The sequence below is a fragment of the Stegostoma tigrinum genome, chromosome 13 (genome assembly GCF_030684315.1).
Source record: "Stegostoma tigrinum isolate sSteTig4 chromosome 13, sSteTig4.hap1, whole genome shotgun sequence".
In the NCBI taxonomy this organism is placed as follows: Eukaryota; Metazoa; Chordata; class Chondrichthyes; order Orectolobiformes; family Stegostomatidae; genus Stegostoma; species Stegostoma tigrinum.
Genome location: NC_081366.1, coordinates 32,520,781 through 32,541,073, shown reverse-complemented (window position 1 = coordinate 32,541,073; position 20,293 = coordinate 32,520,781). Strand labels below are relative to the sequence as shown.

Here is a 20,293-nt window from a genome sequence, read left to right as displayed (position 1 = left end):
ATATTACAGGTGAGTTGCAGTGGAAGAGAGATCCCCTGAGGTTGGTCCAGAGGGAGGAGGGTCACTTCTTCAGGCTAGGCATCCTGGAAAAGGCTTCATAGTGAGGTTAAAATTGTGATCAGAGATAATGGGAACTGCAGATGCTGGAGAATCCCAGATAACAAAGTGTGGAGCTAGATGAACACAGCAGGCCAAGCAATCCCGGTGCACCAGATGAGCCTCATTAATTTGACTGCCTGATCACTCTGCTTGGTACGGCCCTCTTGTTACACAAAGGTACAGTCCTGACCCCTGGACTCAGAGACCTGGGTTCAAGTCTCATCTGGTCCAAAGGTGTGTAATAAAAACTCTCTGAACATGTTGATTTTAAAAAATACTCTGCTTGGTGACTACTATTGAGGGACACCTGCAGACCCCTTTGACTTGGCACCAGAGTTGAACCAACATCAGGACAGGGGAAATCCACACCAGAGAGAAATCGTAAAATCTTTTGTAACCAGTAGAGGACACTGCTTTATCAGTGACCATAAAATCCAGCCTGTTTACAATGTAGTTTTTACGTACAAAAAGATTTACTGGATGCAAATCTTTAGAACTGATCACTGAAGTCTTTCGAATAATTCTTACAAAAACATGATAAATATACAGCCAGTACTGTTCGGTTAACCGATATGTTTATGGATTTCTCAATATCATCCTCCTAACTCTAATTATTCTGTAATATTTACACAGCAATCCTCAAAGAATAAAACTAACTTTCCTGTTATAATTTTGTGAATGAAAAAGACTGCACCTAAAGTACATTTTAAGCAATAAAGTACATTAGAGTGATCTAAACATGGTCGTATTTTCTGCCAATACAGTGAAGGTAAGTACATAAAATAGGGAAAGTGATTGTTCATGTGATGTATATATTCATCTGCTGCAGGGGGGAAAAAAGTCACCACATGAAGTCAGTGTAGTGATTGTAAAAAGGTCAGCCAGGTGAGTTCCTGGATTGGGGTTGTAAATCCGATCCAATCACGGAGCCCTGGCTGACAGATAAAAAGGATGAGTATCAGAGATACGCTGAGGCACTACGCAAGTTAAAGGACTATTTTAGAGTAAACAAAGGGATGATTTGGTGATGTGATACCAGCCTCCATGGAATTATTTCAGTGGTGATAAGAGTAAATTCTGAGGAAACTCACTAGCAACAGTCATCTTTGAGCTGGAGTCATTATATATTTCATCATGCCTTTGTTGAAAGCTTGATTGATTTGACTGTGCTGTCAAAGACTGGGCCCAGTATGTGGAAAGAATGTGTTATTTTCTCCAGGCAAATGGTATTGTGGTAGAAGAAGAATGAGTAATTTTAGTGAGAACTTGTGGAGCTACAGATTTTTTATGTCATTAGCAGCATAACTTTCCCTGAGGCATCAGATAATAAAACCTTTTAAGAGCTGACTATCACTGTTAAGGAATATTATAACCCCAAGACTCTGCTAATACTAAGTGCTTATAATTATCAGTTAGAACACTGACCGGGAGGTTGAGTAGCAAATGTGGCTGCTTTGAGCCACCTCTCAGATACACTACTAATGGTACCCCAGTAGTAGACTCTGTAATGCTATTACATTTTCTGGACACGTTCCCAGTCCCTGCTAACACTATCAGATTTTGGACACAAAAGTCTCGTCCTTTCCAAAGTGAAAGAACTGATTTGATGGGGGAAACCAAAGGGCCATCACAACTAGTACTGAAGCCTTTTTAAGACCTAGATAGACCAGCTAATATAGAGGATGGCATACTGTCATGAGGAGTATGAGTGATTGTCCTGAGCAAAGGTCATCGTCAAATGCCAACAGGGTCATCCAGGATTCTCAGAAATAAAGATGATGGCATGAAATTATGTCTGGTGGCCACACATAGCTGTGTTGGTAGGTCAGTGCCACACGTGTCAACAAAAATAAAAAACTTACTGCCAGCAGCTCTCCCACATCCATAGGAATGGTTGGGTAAACCTTGGACTTGTTGTACATTGACCATGCAGATCATTTTATGGGTTCGGTGTTCTTAGTCATTGTAATCACCCAGTCAAAGTGGCTGGACGTTCATAGGGTCTATTTATCAAACACTGGAATGACCATAGAAAAACTGCTCACATCCTTGGCACAACAAGGAGTCCCAGAAGTGTTGGTCACAGATACCCAGCAGGGAATTTGGTTATTTCTAAACATTAAATGGCATTCAACACATTAAGACAGTTCCATATCACCCTTAATCCAATGGCCTGGCAGATAAAGCAGGTCCAACCTATGCAGGCTGGGTTGAGGCAACAGCTTTCAGACTCGCTCAATACCAAGCTGGCATGGTTCTTGTTTGATTATAGAACTGCCTCAAATAAACCACAGGGATAGTACAGTTTGATACAGGAGATAAAGACCAGTGTTAGAATTATGGAAATAGCCGCCCCATGGGTAAGAGGCATGGTCGACACAAGATCAAGACCAGCCACTTACAAAACTTGGGTAGGTGCGACAGTTCAGAATAAGCAGGTAGATCATATAAAAGCCACAAATTCTCAAATGGTGCAGGAACAGAATATGCCCTGCTGCTCAGAATCATTGGAAATGCTGCCAGAACTCTCAAATTCCCCAGGACATGACAGAATTAGCTGCCTTGATGTCTTTGCTCCTAGAAGGACTGTGGAATTCCATCAAAGTGCTCTTGATGCAAAAGATGAGCTCCCATGTATGACATGTTATCCATGTCAGACACTGAATCAGAGGAACCTGACTCAGTGCTAAAGCACTCCAGCAGGCTCTCCAAGCAAAAAAAAAATTGGCCTATGTCTGCAGACTTAAAGGGGAAGCATTGTAGTGACTGTAATGAGGACAGCCAGCTGGACCTCATGGGTTCCCTGACTGAGGCTGTTAATCTGGTTGAATCAGGGAACTCTGGCTGACATAAATAAACGTCAAGTGTCAGAAATATTGCTCCTCTAGTACTTGAATCTGTAATAGGCAATACTATAGTAGAGCACTGTTCCTGTGTAAATAAAGGCAAGATCACAGTGATCATGGGGGACTTCAATATGCAGGTGCGCTGGGTGAATAATGTTGCCGGTGGATCCAAAGAAAGGAAATTCATGGAATGTTTGCAGGATGGCTTTTTGGAACAGCTTGTGACGGAGCCCACAAGGGAGCAGGCTATTCTGGACTTAGTGCTATGTAATGAGCCAGACTTTATAGAAGACTGCAGTTTGAAAGAGAGAAGGCAAAATCGGCTGTGATGGTGTTACAGTTAAATAAAGGTAATTACAGGGGCATGAGAGGCGAATTGCCGAAAATCAACTGGAAGCAGAGCCTAGCGGAGAAGACAGTACAGCAACAATGGCAGGAGTTTCTGGGTGTAATTGAGAACACAGTACAGAGGTTCATCCCGAAGAAAAGAAAGATCATCTGGGGTGGGATTAGACAGCCATGGCTGTCAAACGAAGTCAGGAAATGTATCAAAGAAAAAGAGACAGCCGATAAAGTGGCCAAGAGCACTGGGAAATCAGAAGATTGGGAAGGCTACAAAAACAAATAGAGGCTAACAAAGAGAGAAATGAGGAAGGAGAGGATCAAATATGAAGGTAGGCTAGCTAGTAATATCAGAAGAGACAGTAAAAGCTTCTTCCAATACATAAGAAACCAACGAGAGGCAAAAGTGGACATTGGGCTGCTCCAAATTGATGCTGGAAGGCTAGTGATGGGAGATAAGGAAATAGCTGAAGAACTTACTAAGTACTTTGTGTCAGTCTTTACAGTGGAAGACACGGGTAGTATGCCAACAATTAGGGAGAGTCAGGGGACAGAGTTGAGTACGGTAGGCATTACAAAAGAAAAAGTGCTAGAAAAGCTAAAAGGTCTAAAAATTGATAAATCTCCTGGCCCTGATGGGCTACATCCTAGAGTTCTGAGGGAGGTGGCGGAGGCAATAGCAGAGGCTTTGTTTGTGATCTTTCAAAAGTCACTGGAGTCAGGGAAAGTCCCAGATGATTGGAAAATTGCTGTTGTAACCCCCTTGTTTAAGAAAGGATCAAGGCAAGAGATGGAAAATTATAGGCCGATTAGCCTAACCTCGGTGGTTGATAAAATTCTAGAATCCATCATTAAGGATGAGATTTCTAAATTCTTGGAAGTGCAGGGTCAGATTAAAACAAGTCAGCATGGATTTAGTTAGGGGAGGTCGTGCCTGACAAACCTGTTAGAATTCTTAGAAGAGGTAACAAGTATGTTAGACCAGGGAAATCCAGTAGATGTTGTCTATCTAGACTTCCAAAAGGCCTTTGACACGGTGCCTCACGTGAGGCTGCTGAGCAAGCTAAGGGCCCATGGTGTTCGAGGTGAGCTACTGGCTTGGATTGAGGATTGGCTGTCTGACAGAAGGCAGAGAGTTGGGATAAAAGGCTCTTTTTTCGGAATTGCAACTAGTCATGAGTGGTGTCCCGCAGGGTTTAGTACTGGAGCCACAGCTGTTTACCTTATATGTTAATGATCTGGATGAAGGGACTGGGGGCATTCTGGTGAAGTTTGCCGATGATACGAAGATAGATGGACAGGCAGGTAGTACTGAGGGGGTGGGGAAGCTGCAGAAAGATTTAGACCGTTTAGGAGAGTAGTCCAGGAAATGGCTGATGAAATTCAATGTGAGCAAATGTGAGGTTTTGCACTTTGGAAAAAAGAATACAGGCATGGGCTATTTCCTAAATGGTGAGAAAATTCGTAAAGCAGAAGTGCAAAGGGATCTGGGAGTTTTGGTCCAGGATTCTCTAAAGGTTAACTTGCAGGTAGAGTCCGTGATTAAGAAAGCGAATGTGATGTTGTCGTTAATCTGAAGAGGGTTGGAATATAGAAGGAGCGATGTTCTTCTGAGGCTTTATAAAGCTCTAGTTAGGCCCCATTTAGAATACTGTGTCCAATTTTGGGCCCCATACCTCAGGAAGGACATACTAGCCCTGGAGCATGTCCAGCGGAGATTCATGCAGGTGATCCCTGGAATGGTAGGTTTAACGTATGATGAATGGCTAAGGATCCTGGGATTGTATTCATTAGAGTTTAGAAGGTTGAGGGGAGATCTAATAGAAACTTACAAATAACATATGGCTTAGAAGGGGTGGACACTAGGAAGTTGTTTCCGTTAGGCGGGGAGACTAGGACCCGTGGGCACAGCCTTAAAATTAGAGGGGATAAATTTAAAACTGAAATGAGACGACATTTCTTCAGCCAGAGAGTGGTGGGCTTGTGGAATTCATTGCCACAGAGTGCAGTGGAGGCCGGGACGTTAAATGCCTTCAAGGCAGAGATCGACAAATTCTTGATCTCACAAGGAATCAAGGGCTACGGGGAGAGTGCAGGGAAGTGGAGTTGAAATGCCCATCAGTCATGATTTAAATGGCGGAGTGGACTTGATGGGCCAAATGGCCCTACTTCCACTCCTATGTCTTATGGTCTTGGTGATGATATGTCGACCTCTATGGAGTTTTTTCAGTCAGGGCACTAGGGCCAGTTCTGTCATTGGATTCAAAGTAGGTTTATTAAAATATGCATTTGGAGGTCTAATATGGGAGAGAGAGGAGTTCTTAGGGCTTCAGAGGTTATAGGGCTGTTAGAAGTTACATGATTAGGCTGGTTGAGATGAGTTTTCAAAAGGCAAATCGAACAGCTTCATGATAATCTTTACCAATTACTGATTTTTATTTGTGTAAATTCAAATTCACACGTTTGCAGTGATCTCTAGATTATTAGCCAATCCCTGGATTAATAGATGAGTAAACAGAGCCACTAGGCAACTTTCCTCTAAGTATTTTTAATCACATCTGTTTAGATATGTTGACACATCTTTGAACAGGTGGGATTTAAACTCTGATTGGCTGGCTCAGAAGTAGCGATGCTACCACTGGTCCACAAGACTGTAAACAAGTGAACTGTCAACACAAACACTACTTCCTAGTGTTAACTTTTTTATTTTAAATTCACTATTGGGATTTAGACATCAGTCATTTATCGTGGTTGGTTCACTTGCCGAGATGGTTCGTTAGGAAGCAGATGTTTCATTACCCTGCTGGGTAACATCATCAGTGCAGCCTCCGATGAAACAGTGTTGTGTTTTCCTGCCTGGTATTTAAACTCTGGGGTCCATTGGAATCGGTTATCTCATTTCTGGTTTTTCTTCACAGTGGTGTATATATTGGGTCAAATTCTGCGTGTTTATTGTTGGCTTTCTTGGTGGAGAACGAAGCTTCTAGAAATTCTTGTGCTTATCTCTGTTTTGCCAGTCTTAGGATCTTGATGATGTCCTAATCAAACTGGTAGTTCTCCTTATCCGTGTGAATAGAGACGAATGAGTACTGGTCATGTCTTCTTGTTGCTAGTTGGTGTTCATGTATTCTTGCGGCTAGTTTCCTTCTTGTCTGTTCAACGTAATAGGTCTGACGGTGCCTATCACACAAACGACAACAGGAAGATACAGTACACCTAGACACATTCATCACATTGCCATACATCAAAATCATATCCGAACCGACCACAAGACTCCTATGACCTTTGGGCATCAAACCTACATCAACCCTACACCAATTGCAAACACAGACTAAAGGCCCCTTACCCACTGTGGACAGAACCAACAGGTTACTTAAATGATCCCATGTAAAGACTGTGACAAACAGGAAGGAAACTGGCCACAAGAATACATATGAACACTAACTAGCAAGAAAATGACATGACCAGTACTCACTTGTCTCCATTCACATGGATGAGGAAAACCACCAGTTCGACTGAGACAACATCAAGATCTTCAGACAGGCCAAAGAGACAAGCACAGGAATTTCTAGAGGCTTCGTTCTCCACCAAGAAAGCCATCAATAAACACATAGAATTAGACCCTATATATACAGACCACTGCAAAGAAAAACCAGAAACGAGGTAACTGATTCCGATGGACCCCAGAGCTTAAATACCAGGCAGGAAAACACAACTGCACTTCATCAGAGGCTGCACGGATGGCGTTACCCGACAGGGTAATGAAATGCCAGCGATCTAACAAACCAACCACAGCGTCCACAACCTGAGCTACAAATCTACTCAAGAACATTAGACTATCATTTATTGCAAATCCATAGTAGCCCTGGAGAAGGTGGTGGGGAGCTGTCTTCTTTAACTGTTACAGTCCATTTGGTATAAGTAGACACACAATGCTACTTAGGAAGAGAGTTCCAGCATACTGAAACGGTGACACTGAAGGAACTGTGATATATTTCTAAGTCAGGGTGGTGACTGACTTGAAGGCAAACATGGAAATGGCGCTGTTCCCAAGTATTGCTACCCTTATCCTTCTGGATGATGGCGGTCATAGGTTTGGAAGGTGTAGCCTAAAAAGCCTTAGTGAATTTTGACACTGCATCATTTAGATGGTACACACTGTTACTACTGAGACTTGGTGGTGGAGGTGGTGAGTGCTTATCAATGTGCTGCCAATTAAGCAAGCTGCTTTGTCCTGGGGCAGGGTAGTCAAGCTTCTTGGTTATTATTAGTGCTGTACCTCATTCAGGCAAGTGAGGAGTTATTCCATCACACTCCTGATACGTGCATTATAGATGGATGGACAGGCTTTGAGAGTTAGGACAGGAGATACATGCCATAGGATTTTAATATAAAAAGCAAATCACAGATCTGCTATTTTTGTAAGAAAAAGAAAACTTACCACAACCAGTACAAGACAACCTGAATTAAGAGTCAACAACTTAGATGTATACTGCCTCACAGAAGTTTAGGAGTTGCATGCTAATTAAGCATCAATCAACAAAATAAGAGGCTCTGGAAAATCTAGGAGAGGAAGTGCATAGTTTTGTGCCAGCCCAACAAGGCAAATGACCATTCAAATCGACTATCATTTTTCTTTTTGTATCACCTAACACAAAGGAACTAAGTAACTTGTAAGTAATGGATGAATACGTAAAATGCCAGGGCATATTAGGCTATGAACCATGGGCAGGTAAACGGGATTAGCGTAAGTTAGATGTTTGTTTGTCGGCATAGACATGGCAGGCTGTATGGCTATGACTCTTTTTTTTCTTGAAAGGCACCACAGTAGTGTGGAATGTGTATGTTGAGTTCCAAGATGTTTAAGCATCGTAACTACACAAATTTAGCAACCACCACATAAACACACTCTATTCAATTTAGTGGAATACAGTCAGGAAGGAGATAAAGACACCAGTTGAGGAGGATGAAGTGAAGATGGGAAAAGGTGTAGAGTTTCTATGAGACAGTTATGATCAGATGGGAACTGTTCTAGAACTGAACCAGAGTGTGACATTTGCACAGATACTTACCCAGGATAGATTGCTTTAAAGAACAGAATATGACTGTTATTCAAACCAGGACTTTGTGCTAATAATATCAAAATTTAAGAACAATTGCACATTCAGCTCTAAAAAATATACGCAGCACGAACCCACATTGTTTCCTGGTAACCACTGATTGCATGATAAACATGCAGCAATTACTTCAATTAAAATTTCAGCATTCAGTCATACTGAGCTAACTATACAATCATTTAGATCTACCGGAATCAAAATTAGATTTTTAAAAAATCCATTGTGTTACAAAATCAAATACATGACAATGTTTTCAGAACAATAAAATGAATTCCATCTTCAGGTTACCTACATGAAAATTTACAGTGAAGGTACAGGACACCACTGGTACTAACCACTGTGATTACAGCCTTATCCTACATTTATCAAACACATTTTCTCTGTATAAACGCGGTAAATAACATTAATTTTTAAAGGAAATTTTTCCAGTTAAGTCATTTCATTTCTGTTATCTACAAGAATCTCAAAATCACAATAGGTTGTGAGTCACTCATCTCCTTTAATGCAAGTCAGGTTCTTAAAGACAAGTAATCCTGCCGTAAAAATGAGATCCATGCTGAGGCCACGGCTATTTATAAGCAGTATCACTGTTGAGGGAAATTATTATATGATAGCTTTACCGATGATACCAAGACAGATAGAAAGCGAGAAAACAAGAGATATAGAAACGTTAAAAGTGTGGAAAGCATTGGAAGATGAAAAATAAAGTGGAATTTGTGAACTTGTCTACTTTGACAGGAAGAATTAAACAGCAGTATACAATTTAAAAATGGAGGGAGAGTGCAGTACTTGATACAAAGGGATCGAGACATATTTGATCACAAAGTGTTAATAATTAGGCTTAGCAAAAGATTAGGAAGGCAATGGGATGCTAGGGTTTACTGCAGCATATACAGGTGTACAATTTATTGTAGCTGTACAGAGACTCTGTCAGACCACATTTGGAATACACATTTAGTCTCCATTATTTGAAAAATATGCTATTGCTGGAGAGGCATTTCAGACAGTTCATTTACATCATTCCTGGGATAAGGAGCTTATTTTACGCAGTTTAGAAGAATAAAAGGTGATGTCATTGAAAGATATAATGATCCTGATGGCCCTAAAAGGTTAAAAAAAGATGTTTCAACTTGTGGGAAAAACTGAACTAGCAAACAGTTTAACACCAAAGAGGTCTCTGTTTATAAGGCACAAATGTTTTCTTCGAGGTCATTAGCATTCAAATCCTCTCCTCTAGAAGGTAGTGGAGGTTGGATCATAGAATTTATTCAAGGCAGAGTTAGATAAATTCTAACTAAAAAAAAACAAAAGAACTACGGATGCTGTAAATCAGGAATAAAAACAAAGTTGCTGGAAAAGCTCAGCAAGTCTGGCAGCATCTGTGGAGGAGAAAACAGAGTTAACGTTTCGGGTCCGGTGACCCTTCCTCAGAACTGATGAATTCTTGATCAACAAAGGACAAATGAGTAACTGCAGTTGTCACCTCAATTATAATCAGCTGAATACTGGAGCAGTTTGCAGGACTGAATGGCCTACTTCTGCTCTTAAGCCTTATCTTCCTCTATATAAATCTGAAAAATACTTCAAACATTCAATTTATACAGGATCTCCCCTGCTTCCTTATTCACTCATGGGACAGGGGCATCACTGGCCAGGTATCACCCATCCCTAGTTGTCCTTGAGAAGGTGGTGGTGAGGTGCCTTCTTGAATTGTTGCTGTCTACATGATTTAGGTAGGTTCACTGTGCCAGTAAGGAGAGAACACCAGGATATCTATGGTAGTATCAGGGGGTTTAGAAGCTGCTAAGGACCTTTGGTGAATTTCTTCAGTGTATCTCTCATATGGCACACAGTACTGTTACTGCCCAAGTGACGGAGGGAGTGGATAGAGTGCCAAAAACGTGGGCTGCACGATTTGCCAGCTTTCCTTCTTCCTAGCCTGTTACCAAAGAATCAACAAAATTGAGCTCAACATGTTCTTAAATTTTCTGAATACAAAAGGGAACAAACTAAATCAAATGTCCGACTATCACCATAAAACAAGACTAACTGCTCATCTTCACTTCAAATCTTGTAAATTACATGGCAGTCCATTTTTTACCATTAGTTGCAGAAGTAGCATGCAATTTTTAACATTATTGTCCAAAATTTACACATTTCATAAAGATGATATAACTAAATTTCAAATTAGTCACTGGATACCAACACAACTTTACAATTAACAGCCACCACGGCAATTAAACTATTTATAGGGTTATTACAGAGTCAAGTAATTGGTACAAATCTAGATCATTGTATGTGCAATTATGTTAAATAGATACACATTATTCAGTACATGTACCTTTTGCATAAATTAAATTGCAAAGAAATCTCAAGAAGCAAAAAGACTGGAAGTTTAAAACCTATCTCGCACTTTGATCAGGATAACCTAGTTTGCTCGGTTCTATTTTTAAAGGTTTCCTTCATGCTTCAATGCCAAAGCAGGTACGAATAAACTTAAAAGATTTGAACTTGCTTTCGCACGGCAATTATACCGGTTGAATTGAAAACAAAGTATTTTTATTTTCTTGTCACTTCCAATCCAAACTTTGGTCTTTTATTTAAATATTTCATTCTAATGATTTGGAGAAGGAACATATTTTTACTCCTACCAACTTCCCTAAATAAAAGGCGACCCAACTGAAAATTGTTACCTATTTTAAATCTTTCCAAATTGCATTTTATGTCAAATCCAAAACTATGAAAATTTTGTAGCAACATCATAATTCCCACTCAAATGGTTGTTTTCACAATCTGGTTAGGGTTTTTATTTTTAATGTTTGAACATATGCAATTCCAGCTGGGTTTTGATGCATGCCATCATAGGTAAATTTCCCTTCATAAACCAATGAAATAAATGTTCATAAAACTGCATCACATCATTCCAAAATATAACGCACCACTGCATACATTATCTCCATCACAGACTGCCTGGTAAAAGGATCAAATTACAGAGCATGCAACTGTAGTCTGTCTATTCTTTGGGGGACAGCCATGACTAGTAATGAGCATTATTCTACCTTAAGACAATAATTAATTTTATGTTTTAATTTCAAAAAAATTCCGATTCTCCTATCACAACTTAATGTTTTGACGGTCAACAATATTACTCAAGGCATAAATAGTTAACTAGCCAATTATGTTACTTCAGATCCAGAGCCACTAATTTTCTTCAACTTGAACATTAAATGAACTCAGGTATTTATTTTTAAAATAGTTAAGAGAACAAACAAACTAGCTGTTAGCAGAAAAAAAATCATTCAGTATTGTGAGCTATTTTCCGCTCCTTCAGCAAACAAGTGGTTTAGACTACAAATTTTTTTTTAGGTATACAAATGTTGATAAAATGTACAGAATGTAAATTATATTTTGTAATATTAGAATAATTTAATAATAATAATTTCAAACTTCTAGAGATGCGTCTAAATACAAGAACTGCTAATAAACTGCTTATTACAAGATGTATCAAATAAATCTGCAAGCACCAAGCTACTTTTGGCTTGCCATTTTTTTCATTGTTAGCGTAATGGGTATGGTCAATGGACCAGTAATCCTGAATCTGAAGCAATTGCTATAGGGACATGTGCTTAAATCCAAGCAAGGCTGAGGGTGAAACTGAATTCAATCAAATCTGGAATTTAAAATGCTAGTCTAATGGGGACCATTTAAAACCTTTATCAGGAGTTTATTAATATCCTTGGTGTAAGAAAATTTGCCATTCTTACCTGGTTTTACTTGCATGTGACTTCAGACCACAGAAATGGGGGTGATTATTAAATGACCTTTGAAGTGGCCCAAAGAGCCATACAGTGCAAGAGGAATTAGGGAAAGGCACCAAATGCCACCATTACTAACAATGCCTTCTTCCCATGCAAGAGCATAAAATGTAATGTGTCAAAAAAACTTAAAGTTTAAAGAAGCCTCTAAAAATGTTAAGATGTTTTAGAGATCAGCTTGCAATTGACACCAAAGCTCAGAATTTAGTATGTGGTATGCAGAAGTCAGAAAATAAAGAATGTCAATCAAATTTCCTTCTGAAGAAATTAAGGCTTTAATTAAATTACAAGCTCAGATCTCAATCCACATACACATACTTCACCTTGAAGAAAATATACCATTCAATGATACATTAGGTGATAAAAAAATTACCATACAAATTAAGGTCATTTAGATTAAACAAAATCACAACAAGGCATTAGTTTAAGATTTATGGCAGAAACTATAAATTATACAGGTACAAACTACATTTTTAAGCAAGTTATTTAAACTTCATATTCAATAACATGGTTTTTAAGTGAGGTACAAAATCATTCATTTAAAAAAAACATCAGATGTACTTTAGGGTGGACTATTATTAAAGTGCTTAATACCTCCCAGGTCTTTATGTGATGAAGCTGTCAATTTTCTCCAGAAGGTTTTCGGCCATCTTGAAATGTCTGTTAGCAGGGATTAAAATCAGAAATTACAGGAAATTACAGCCCCCAAACCAAATATGTTAATAACTGGTCACAGCGAAAACTTTTTTTTATCCTAAGCCCCCTTCCAAACATTACAAATCAGTGCAACCAGCAATACCGTATTACAAACAATAGGGGCAAACTTCCCTTTATCAATTCCTTTTCAAATCTTTGTATTTTCACTTATTTACAGAGTACCAGTGTGCAAAACAAAAATTTCTAGAAACATTAACCCAAATTAATGAAGTACTCCACTTTTGGTCAACTAATTAACGGAGATTCAGCGACTGAATGGTTAATGAATTTCACCCAGATTCTTTAAGCTTTGCAAATAAAAACAATGTTAAAACAAAAACACACAACCGTATTAAGTAATATGTGTGGAGGTCTAGGGTTCAAATATTCAATAAACAGAGGTTCAGATTGTGAAAGATAATCCTAAATGCAAGGTTAAAACAAAAGATTTTTGTTAAAAATTTATTATACTATGGGATTAAATTTGTACACTTCATTTGTCTGTAATGTTCATGAAATAACTACATTTCATCATGCAAGTTTTGACTTAAACAAGATAAAGAATAGTGCAATAAATTCAGTTTCTTCAATTTTAAAGAAGATATGGACCTTGTCCGAGTCTCACCATAGCACCCAATCTATCATGTCTCATGGCCAAACAATGACTAACTGTACGTACGTACTTCTAAAGATATGAGTTTTTCAACAGTATTCACTCTAGAAAATGACAATGTTGTCGACGAGAATACTGAGATACAGGCTACTAGATGAGGTGGGATTGAGGTTCACAAGGAAGAGGTATTAGAAATCCCAGAGGGTGAGGATAGATAAGTCCCCTGGGTCGGATGGGATTTATCCTAGGATCCTCTGGGAAGCCAGGGAGGAGATTGCCGAGCCTTTGGCATTGATCTTTAACTTGTCATTGTCTACAGGAATAGTGCCAGACGACCGGAGGATAGCAAATGTGGTTCCCCTGTTCAAGAAAGAGAGTAGAGACAACCCTGGTAATTACAGACCAGTGAGCCTTACCTCAGTTGTTGGTAAAGTGTTGGAAAAGGTTATAAGGGAAAGGATTTATAATCATCTAGAAAAGAATAAATTGATTAGGGATAGTCAGCACGGTTTTGTGAAGGGAAGGTCGTGCCTCACCAACCTTATTGAGTTCTTTGAGAAGGTGACCAAACAGGTAGATGAGAGTAAACTGGTTGATGTGGTGTATATGGATTTCAGAAAGGTGTTCGATAAGGTTCCCCACAGTAGTCTATTGTACAAAATGCGAGGAATGGGATTATGGGAGATATAGCAGTTTGGATCAGAAATTGGCTTGCTGAAAGAAGACAGAGGGTGGTAGTTAATGGAAATGTTCATCCTGGAGACCAGTTACTAGTGGTGTACCGCAAGGGTCGATGTTGGGTCCACTGCTGTTTGTCATTTTTATAAATGACCTGGATGAGGGCGTAGAAGGATGGGTTAGTAAATTTGCAGACGACACGAAGGTTGGTGGAGTTGTGGATAGTGACGAAGGATGTTGTAATTGCAGAGGGACATAGATAAGCTGCAAAGCTGGGCTGAGAGGTGGCAAATGGAGCTTAATGCAGACAAGTGTGAGGTGATGCACTTTGGTAGGAGTAACCAGAAGGCAAAGTACTGGGTTAATGGTAAGATTCTTAGTAGTGTAGATGAGCAGAGAGATCTCAGTGTCCATATACACAGATCCTTGCAAGTTGCCACCCAGGTTGACAGCGCTGTTAAGAAGGCATACAGTGTTTTAGATTTTATTAATAGAGGGATTGAGTTCCGGAACCAAGAGGTTATGCTGCAGCTGTACAAAACTCTGTTGCGGCCGCACTTGGAGTACTGCGTACAGTTCTGGTCACCGCATTATAAGAAGGCTGTGGAAGCTTTGGAAAGGGTGCAGAGGAGATTTACTAGGATGTTGCCTGGTATGGAGGGGAGGTCTTACGAGGAAAGGCTGAGCGACTTGAGCCTGTTTTCGTTAGAGAGAAGAAGGTTGAGAGGTGACTTAATTGAGACATATAAGATAATCAGAGGATTAGATAGGGTGAAGAGGGAGAGCCTTTTTCCTAGGATGGTGACAGCGAGCACGAGGGGGCATAGCTTTAAAGAGGTCAGAGGTGGTTTCTTAACTCAGAGTAGTAAGGGAATGGAACGCTTTGCCTGCAACTGCAGTAGATTCGCCAACTTTAGGTACATTTAAGTCATCATTGGATAAGTATATGGATGTACATGGAATAGTGTAGGTTAGATGGGCTTGAGATCGGTATGACAGGTCGGCACAACATCGAGGGCTGAAGGGCCTGTACTGTGCTGTAATGTTCTATGTTCTATGTTCTACATAGTTACAAATGGGAAGGTTTTACAGGAAACATTTAATTATCCAGCATCTTGGGATGTGCCGATTGATTAATTATTTCAGATAATCAAGAGGCCCGCAAAACTAACGTAAAAACACATACTAAGTAATAGATGCATAATACCGGGGTATACACATTACCTGTTGTTATACTTTTACAGCAGAAATCACAAACAATAATTCAATTTTGCCTCAAATAAAAAAAAAACTTACCAGTAAACAGCCTTCTTACTGACACCCTCAAATGGCTACTTGGATATTGCAGAACATCCCATTTTTTTTAGGAGAAGAAACTGACTTCAAACTAAACCAACTGTTGATATTTTGTGTGGCTGTTCAATGGAACTAGTATATTTACATCAACGTAAGTTCATGAAAAGACTTTAATAATGGGCCAGAATAATACAGTAACTTTTGTTGTATTTGAGGTATATAACTTTTGCCAGTTTATTACAAGTGCTGGTCCATCAGATGCCAATTAAAACAAAGTTTGTTTTATTATAGTTCAGAACTGTGTCTTTATTTTAGCAACGGAGGTGTGGAGTAGGATATAACAGGAAGAACAAGAGGAGATCTGTTGAGAGGTAAGCAATGATATAAAGACATTGTAGGATTGACTTAATAGGTATTGTCTTTAAAAAAAGAAATCACTGCATCTCTCAAGGATCACCATTCTCCCAGATTCTGAATGACAGCCAAGAGACAGAGGCTGGAAGTCTCTATCATTACCATGCAAAAATGTGGAAAGGTCCTCATGCTCAGGTTGAAGATACACTGTTCATGACAATTTAAATGGGTCTGGCAAATATGACCAAAAGAAACAATTCAAGGATTAGAATTTATCTGGCTACAAAAACAAAAAAGTGAATAAAGCGCTTGGGAGCAGAGAAAAATGTTGGGCTAGTTCAGCAGAATAAATGTCTCCTTAAAGGACAAAATAAAGTCTAACTGCAGAGGAAGACATGATCATAATTCTGTATCAAGAAAGGACTTTTTCTGTAGTTTAAAGTATAAGTTATAAGTACAAGTTTCAAGTCAACATTAACCAGCAACTGCACTACACGACAGAATCTGGAGGATCAAATATATATTTTGCAAACAAGAAATGTTTCAATTGCATTAAGGCCAGTGAGCTGCAAAGACATTTTTCTCCATGTTAGGCCATCTAGCATACTACTGAAAATGAAAGGGCCAGAAGACCATATATGCATGATTAGTCAAAAACAATGTGATATACATGAAAAGATTCCTCATTGCAGTACTCAGTGATAATGTTCTGTGCTTTATGTGCATGTTTACTGAAATAAGTTATACAAGTACATTATATTAGAACCAGTAATTTAAATGATTGAGTAAGTTATGCTGTGCTTCTAGTGCAGAGTGTTGCTGGGGTGTTAATATCCTCCAGATCAAATTCTATTATTGTTTATGCGTGTTGAAACTTAATCTATGGCCTTGAATGCCCCGAAAAACATAATATGGCAAAAACACAGGTTAGGCTATGGCTAGAGCAGAATTAATTCTTCAGGTCAATGACCTTTCACCAAAACTGGAAAATGATATGCAAAAAACTTACTAAGTTTACAAAGTGACAGGGGGATAGTCGGAAAAAAGTACAAAGATGATAACTGTGACAGCATGGAGACAGGACAGAGTCAATGACAAAAAGGTTAATGGTGCAATACCAAAAGGAGCAGAAATGGGACAACAAAGATGTGTCTGGAAAAAGAAACTTCCCTATCATCCATTCTAAACAAGTTAACATAGGAATCGTAAGACTGGTACAGCTCTCTCCCAGTTAAGCAATAGGATTACTGACTAATTAATTACCCCACTGTTGGGCAGAATTAATGCAAATAGGTCCAAATTTCACTTTATAGATACCATCCCAGTTTTTGATCCTGCTTCCATCATCCCATTCTAATAGACACCTTGTTGGTCCTTCCCTTAAAGCAAGTTTGCTTCCAGCCCTAGCTCTCCAACTATTCTCTTACTTAGGCACTGTACAGATTTTATGATTCTATGATATACCAGTTCTTCAACAATCCAAATCAGCAGTTATTTTGAAAGCAGAAATAACAGAGAAAAATGGCCCTCCAATCTCAAATGTATTTACGCTTCAGTTAACATTTCCTTAAATCTCTATCCATATAACCCTTTCATTTCTCCAGCCATTAGACAACAGCCTTGATCAAAGTCTTTATAGGGAGAAACGCAATCAGAGAAAAAAATGTCAGAATGCAGAGTCTCTTTTTTTGGAAGATTTGTGGGGTGGGTGAAGAAGGAAAGAAATTCAGAGTGAAAGACACAAAAACAGACAGACAAAAATAACTGGTGAATTTAAAAAATTTCTGAATTTTGTCTATGATCGTACAGATCCACTAAAACATACTGAGAGAACACTTGAAACTGAAGTTTTTAAAATAGGCCTTAGGGAATAGCAACTTTACTTTCCCACCTCACCTCCAAGTGGACTCTTATTCCCAGGCCATCCATTTTACATATAAAATAATGCATTCCTGATGCAGCAAATTAACACATTTTCTTTTATATAGAATTTACAAAAATAACTGAATAAACAGCTCAACCAACATAAGTCAACTGCTAAACTCTTGAGTTTAGAGTCATAAACTACCTGAACAATTATATAAAAAATTGTTTTGCTGTTGGCCTCATTTTTAGACCACTGATTGGTCCACACACATCACATGACATTAAAAAAAGTTACCAGGAAGGCTAATCTAAAGGAAATGAACAGTGGAGTCCTGATATACTTCAAAAACAAAGCAAATCTACTGATAACTGTGTATCAATGTTATAGTACAAATTTCAACTATTTAAAATTGAACTCTCAATAATTTCTCCCAGGAGAAATTTTTTGTAGTTTATTCCTGCTAGGATTTTAAAACAAGAATGCTGCTTTCAGAATCAATCAGGACAAATGTGCAAATATTTCTTCGAGCCAGAAGCAGCCAAATGTGATGCAGCACTCAATTCTCCAACATGTGCCATCCCTTTCAGAGACAGAGTCAAAGAACACAGAAACAGACCCCTTAATCCAATTAGTCCACACCGATCCTGCTTCCAAACTAAACCAATCCCACTTACCTGCATTTGGCCCATATCCATCCAAATCTTTCCTGTTCATGCACTTATCCAAATGTCTTTTAAACGTTGTAACTGTATTTGTATCCACACATCCTCTGGCAGTTCATGCCACACACTAACCACCCTGTGTGTAAAAAGTTATCCCTCATGTCCTTTGTACAACTTTCTCTTTTCACTTTAAAAATATGCTCCCTGTTTTGAATGCCCCCTCCCTATTCACCTTATCTATGCCCCTCATGATTTTATAAACCTCTCTAAAGTCACCCATCAACCTCCTAAGCTCAAATGAAAAAAAGTCCCAGCCTATCGGGCCTTTTTTTAATAATTCAACACTCCATTCCCAGCAACATCCTGGTAAGTCTTCTATGCACCCTCTCCAATTTAATAATATCCTTCCTAAAAAAGGGTGACCAGAACTGCCCACAGTACTCCAGAAGAAGCTTCACCAATGTTCTGTACAGCCTCAGTATGACATCTCAACTCCTGTAATCAATGTTCTGAGCAATGAAGGCAAGTGTGTAAAATGCCTTCTTAATTACCCTATCCACCTGTGATGCAGATTTCAAAGGATTATGCACCTGAACCCCTAGGTCTCTCTGTTCTGCAACACACCCCATGACCCTATCATTAACTGTACAAGCCTGGCCCCTGTTTTTTTTGGAAAACCAAAGTGTAATACCTCACATTTGTCCAAATTAAACTTCATCTGCCACTCCCAAGGCTAATGACCCAATTGATCAAGATCTCTTTGTTATCTTAGATAACCTTCTTCACTGCTGGGGCCATGTTACCCCAAGAATCCTGCATGCTCACAACACAAATTGCCCCATGCCAACTATCCAAGTTCAATATTTGAACAGGTTCTAAAGTGTCCCTTGGAATATCTGTTGTCTTTTAAAATCTTGTGCTACAAAAGAAAATGTTCCAAGTAATGAACTATGATTTGAATGATTTGAAAGCTATCCCTTATAGCTTGAAGTCTGCTAAACAGTGTCTAGACGTCCATGGTATTAATTGCTTGGATAAAGGAACAGAAAGGTGTAAATTAAAGTTTTCAGATTATAGACAGAACACTCACTGTCAGTGTGTATGAAAACAAGAAATTATAAACACCAAGAAAGAAGCAAAAACAATGAGAAATGAATTTCAGAGAGACAAGATGCAAGGTCTATTTTGGACAAATAAAAATATAAGAAAATCCAAGGAGGACAAAGCAGTTTAGTTGTCCATGCATGCAAATTATAAATCTGATACACAGATGCAAAAGGTAATCAAATATCCATAAGGAACAGTCACCTTCATCTCAATTGAGCTAGAATATTAAAAAAAAATGGAAAAGATGCTTCTGATGTAGAACCTTTGTCATCAGCTGTGCTACCTATATTAAGTTTTGGACAGTAACTCTCAAGGAGGAAACATTTACCTCGGAGACAGCAAAAAACAGATTCACTATAATGTTACTAGCAGGACCTAGAGAAAGTTTAAAAAGATGAGATCAACTTGTATGATCCTGTTAGACACTTTTTTAAAAACCTTATCTTTGTGCTTCATATCCTAATTTTTGCAAAATAAGATACACCATTATTATATCTCATTGAGAATTGCACATGAATTGATTCTAAGGTGATCATTACACTAGTGGGCAGATTTGCTAGGGCTACTCAGGAAGCTCTAAGGGGGGGGGGAAACGTACCCAAAAAGATCGTAAGAAAGGAGGGAAGTTTAAAGGCCAGAACAATTGAGAAGAGGAGTAAATGAAATTGACAAGGCAGGCAACAGCAAGGCAGCGAACAAAGTAAGGCTGATAAATTAAGCTGCATTTATTTCAACGCAAGAGACCTGACAGGTAACTGGGCATGGTTGGGAACTTGGTACTGGGATATCATAGCTATTACA

General features: G+C 38.9%; 1 protein-coding gene across 5 annotated transcripts in view; it reads right to left on the bottom strand.

Moving 5' to 3' along the window:
- Positions 1-20,293, bottom strand: part of LOC125458238 (F-box/LRR-repeat protein 3-like) — a 63,090-nt gene that overhangs the window by 24,723 nt on the left and 18,074 nt on the right. For 3 of the 5 annotated variants that reach the window (XM_048543321.2, XM_048543322.2, XM_048543324.2), the window contains exon 2: positions 12,814-12,879. The exons of the other annotated variants lie outside the window; for them this stretch is intronic. The gene's annotated coding sequence lies outside the window, so the exon portion shown is untranslated. The remainder of the gene's footprint in view (positions 1-12,813; positions 12,880-20,293) is intronic. 5 annotated transcript variants of the gene reach the window in all.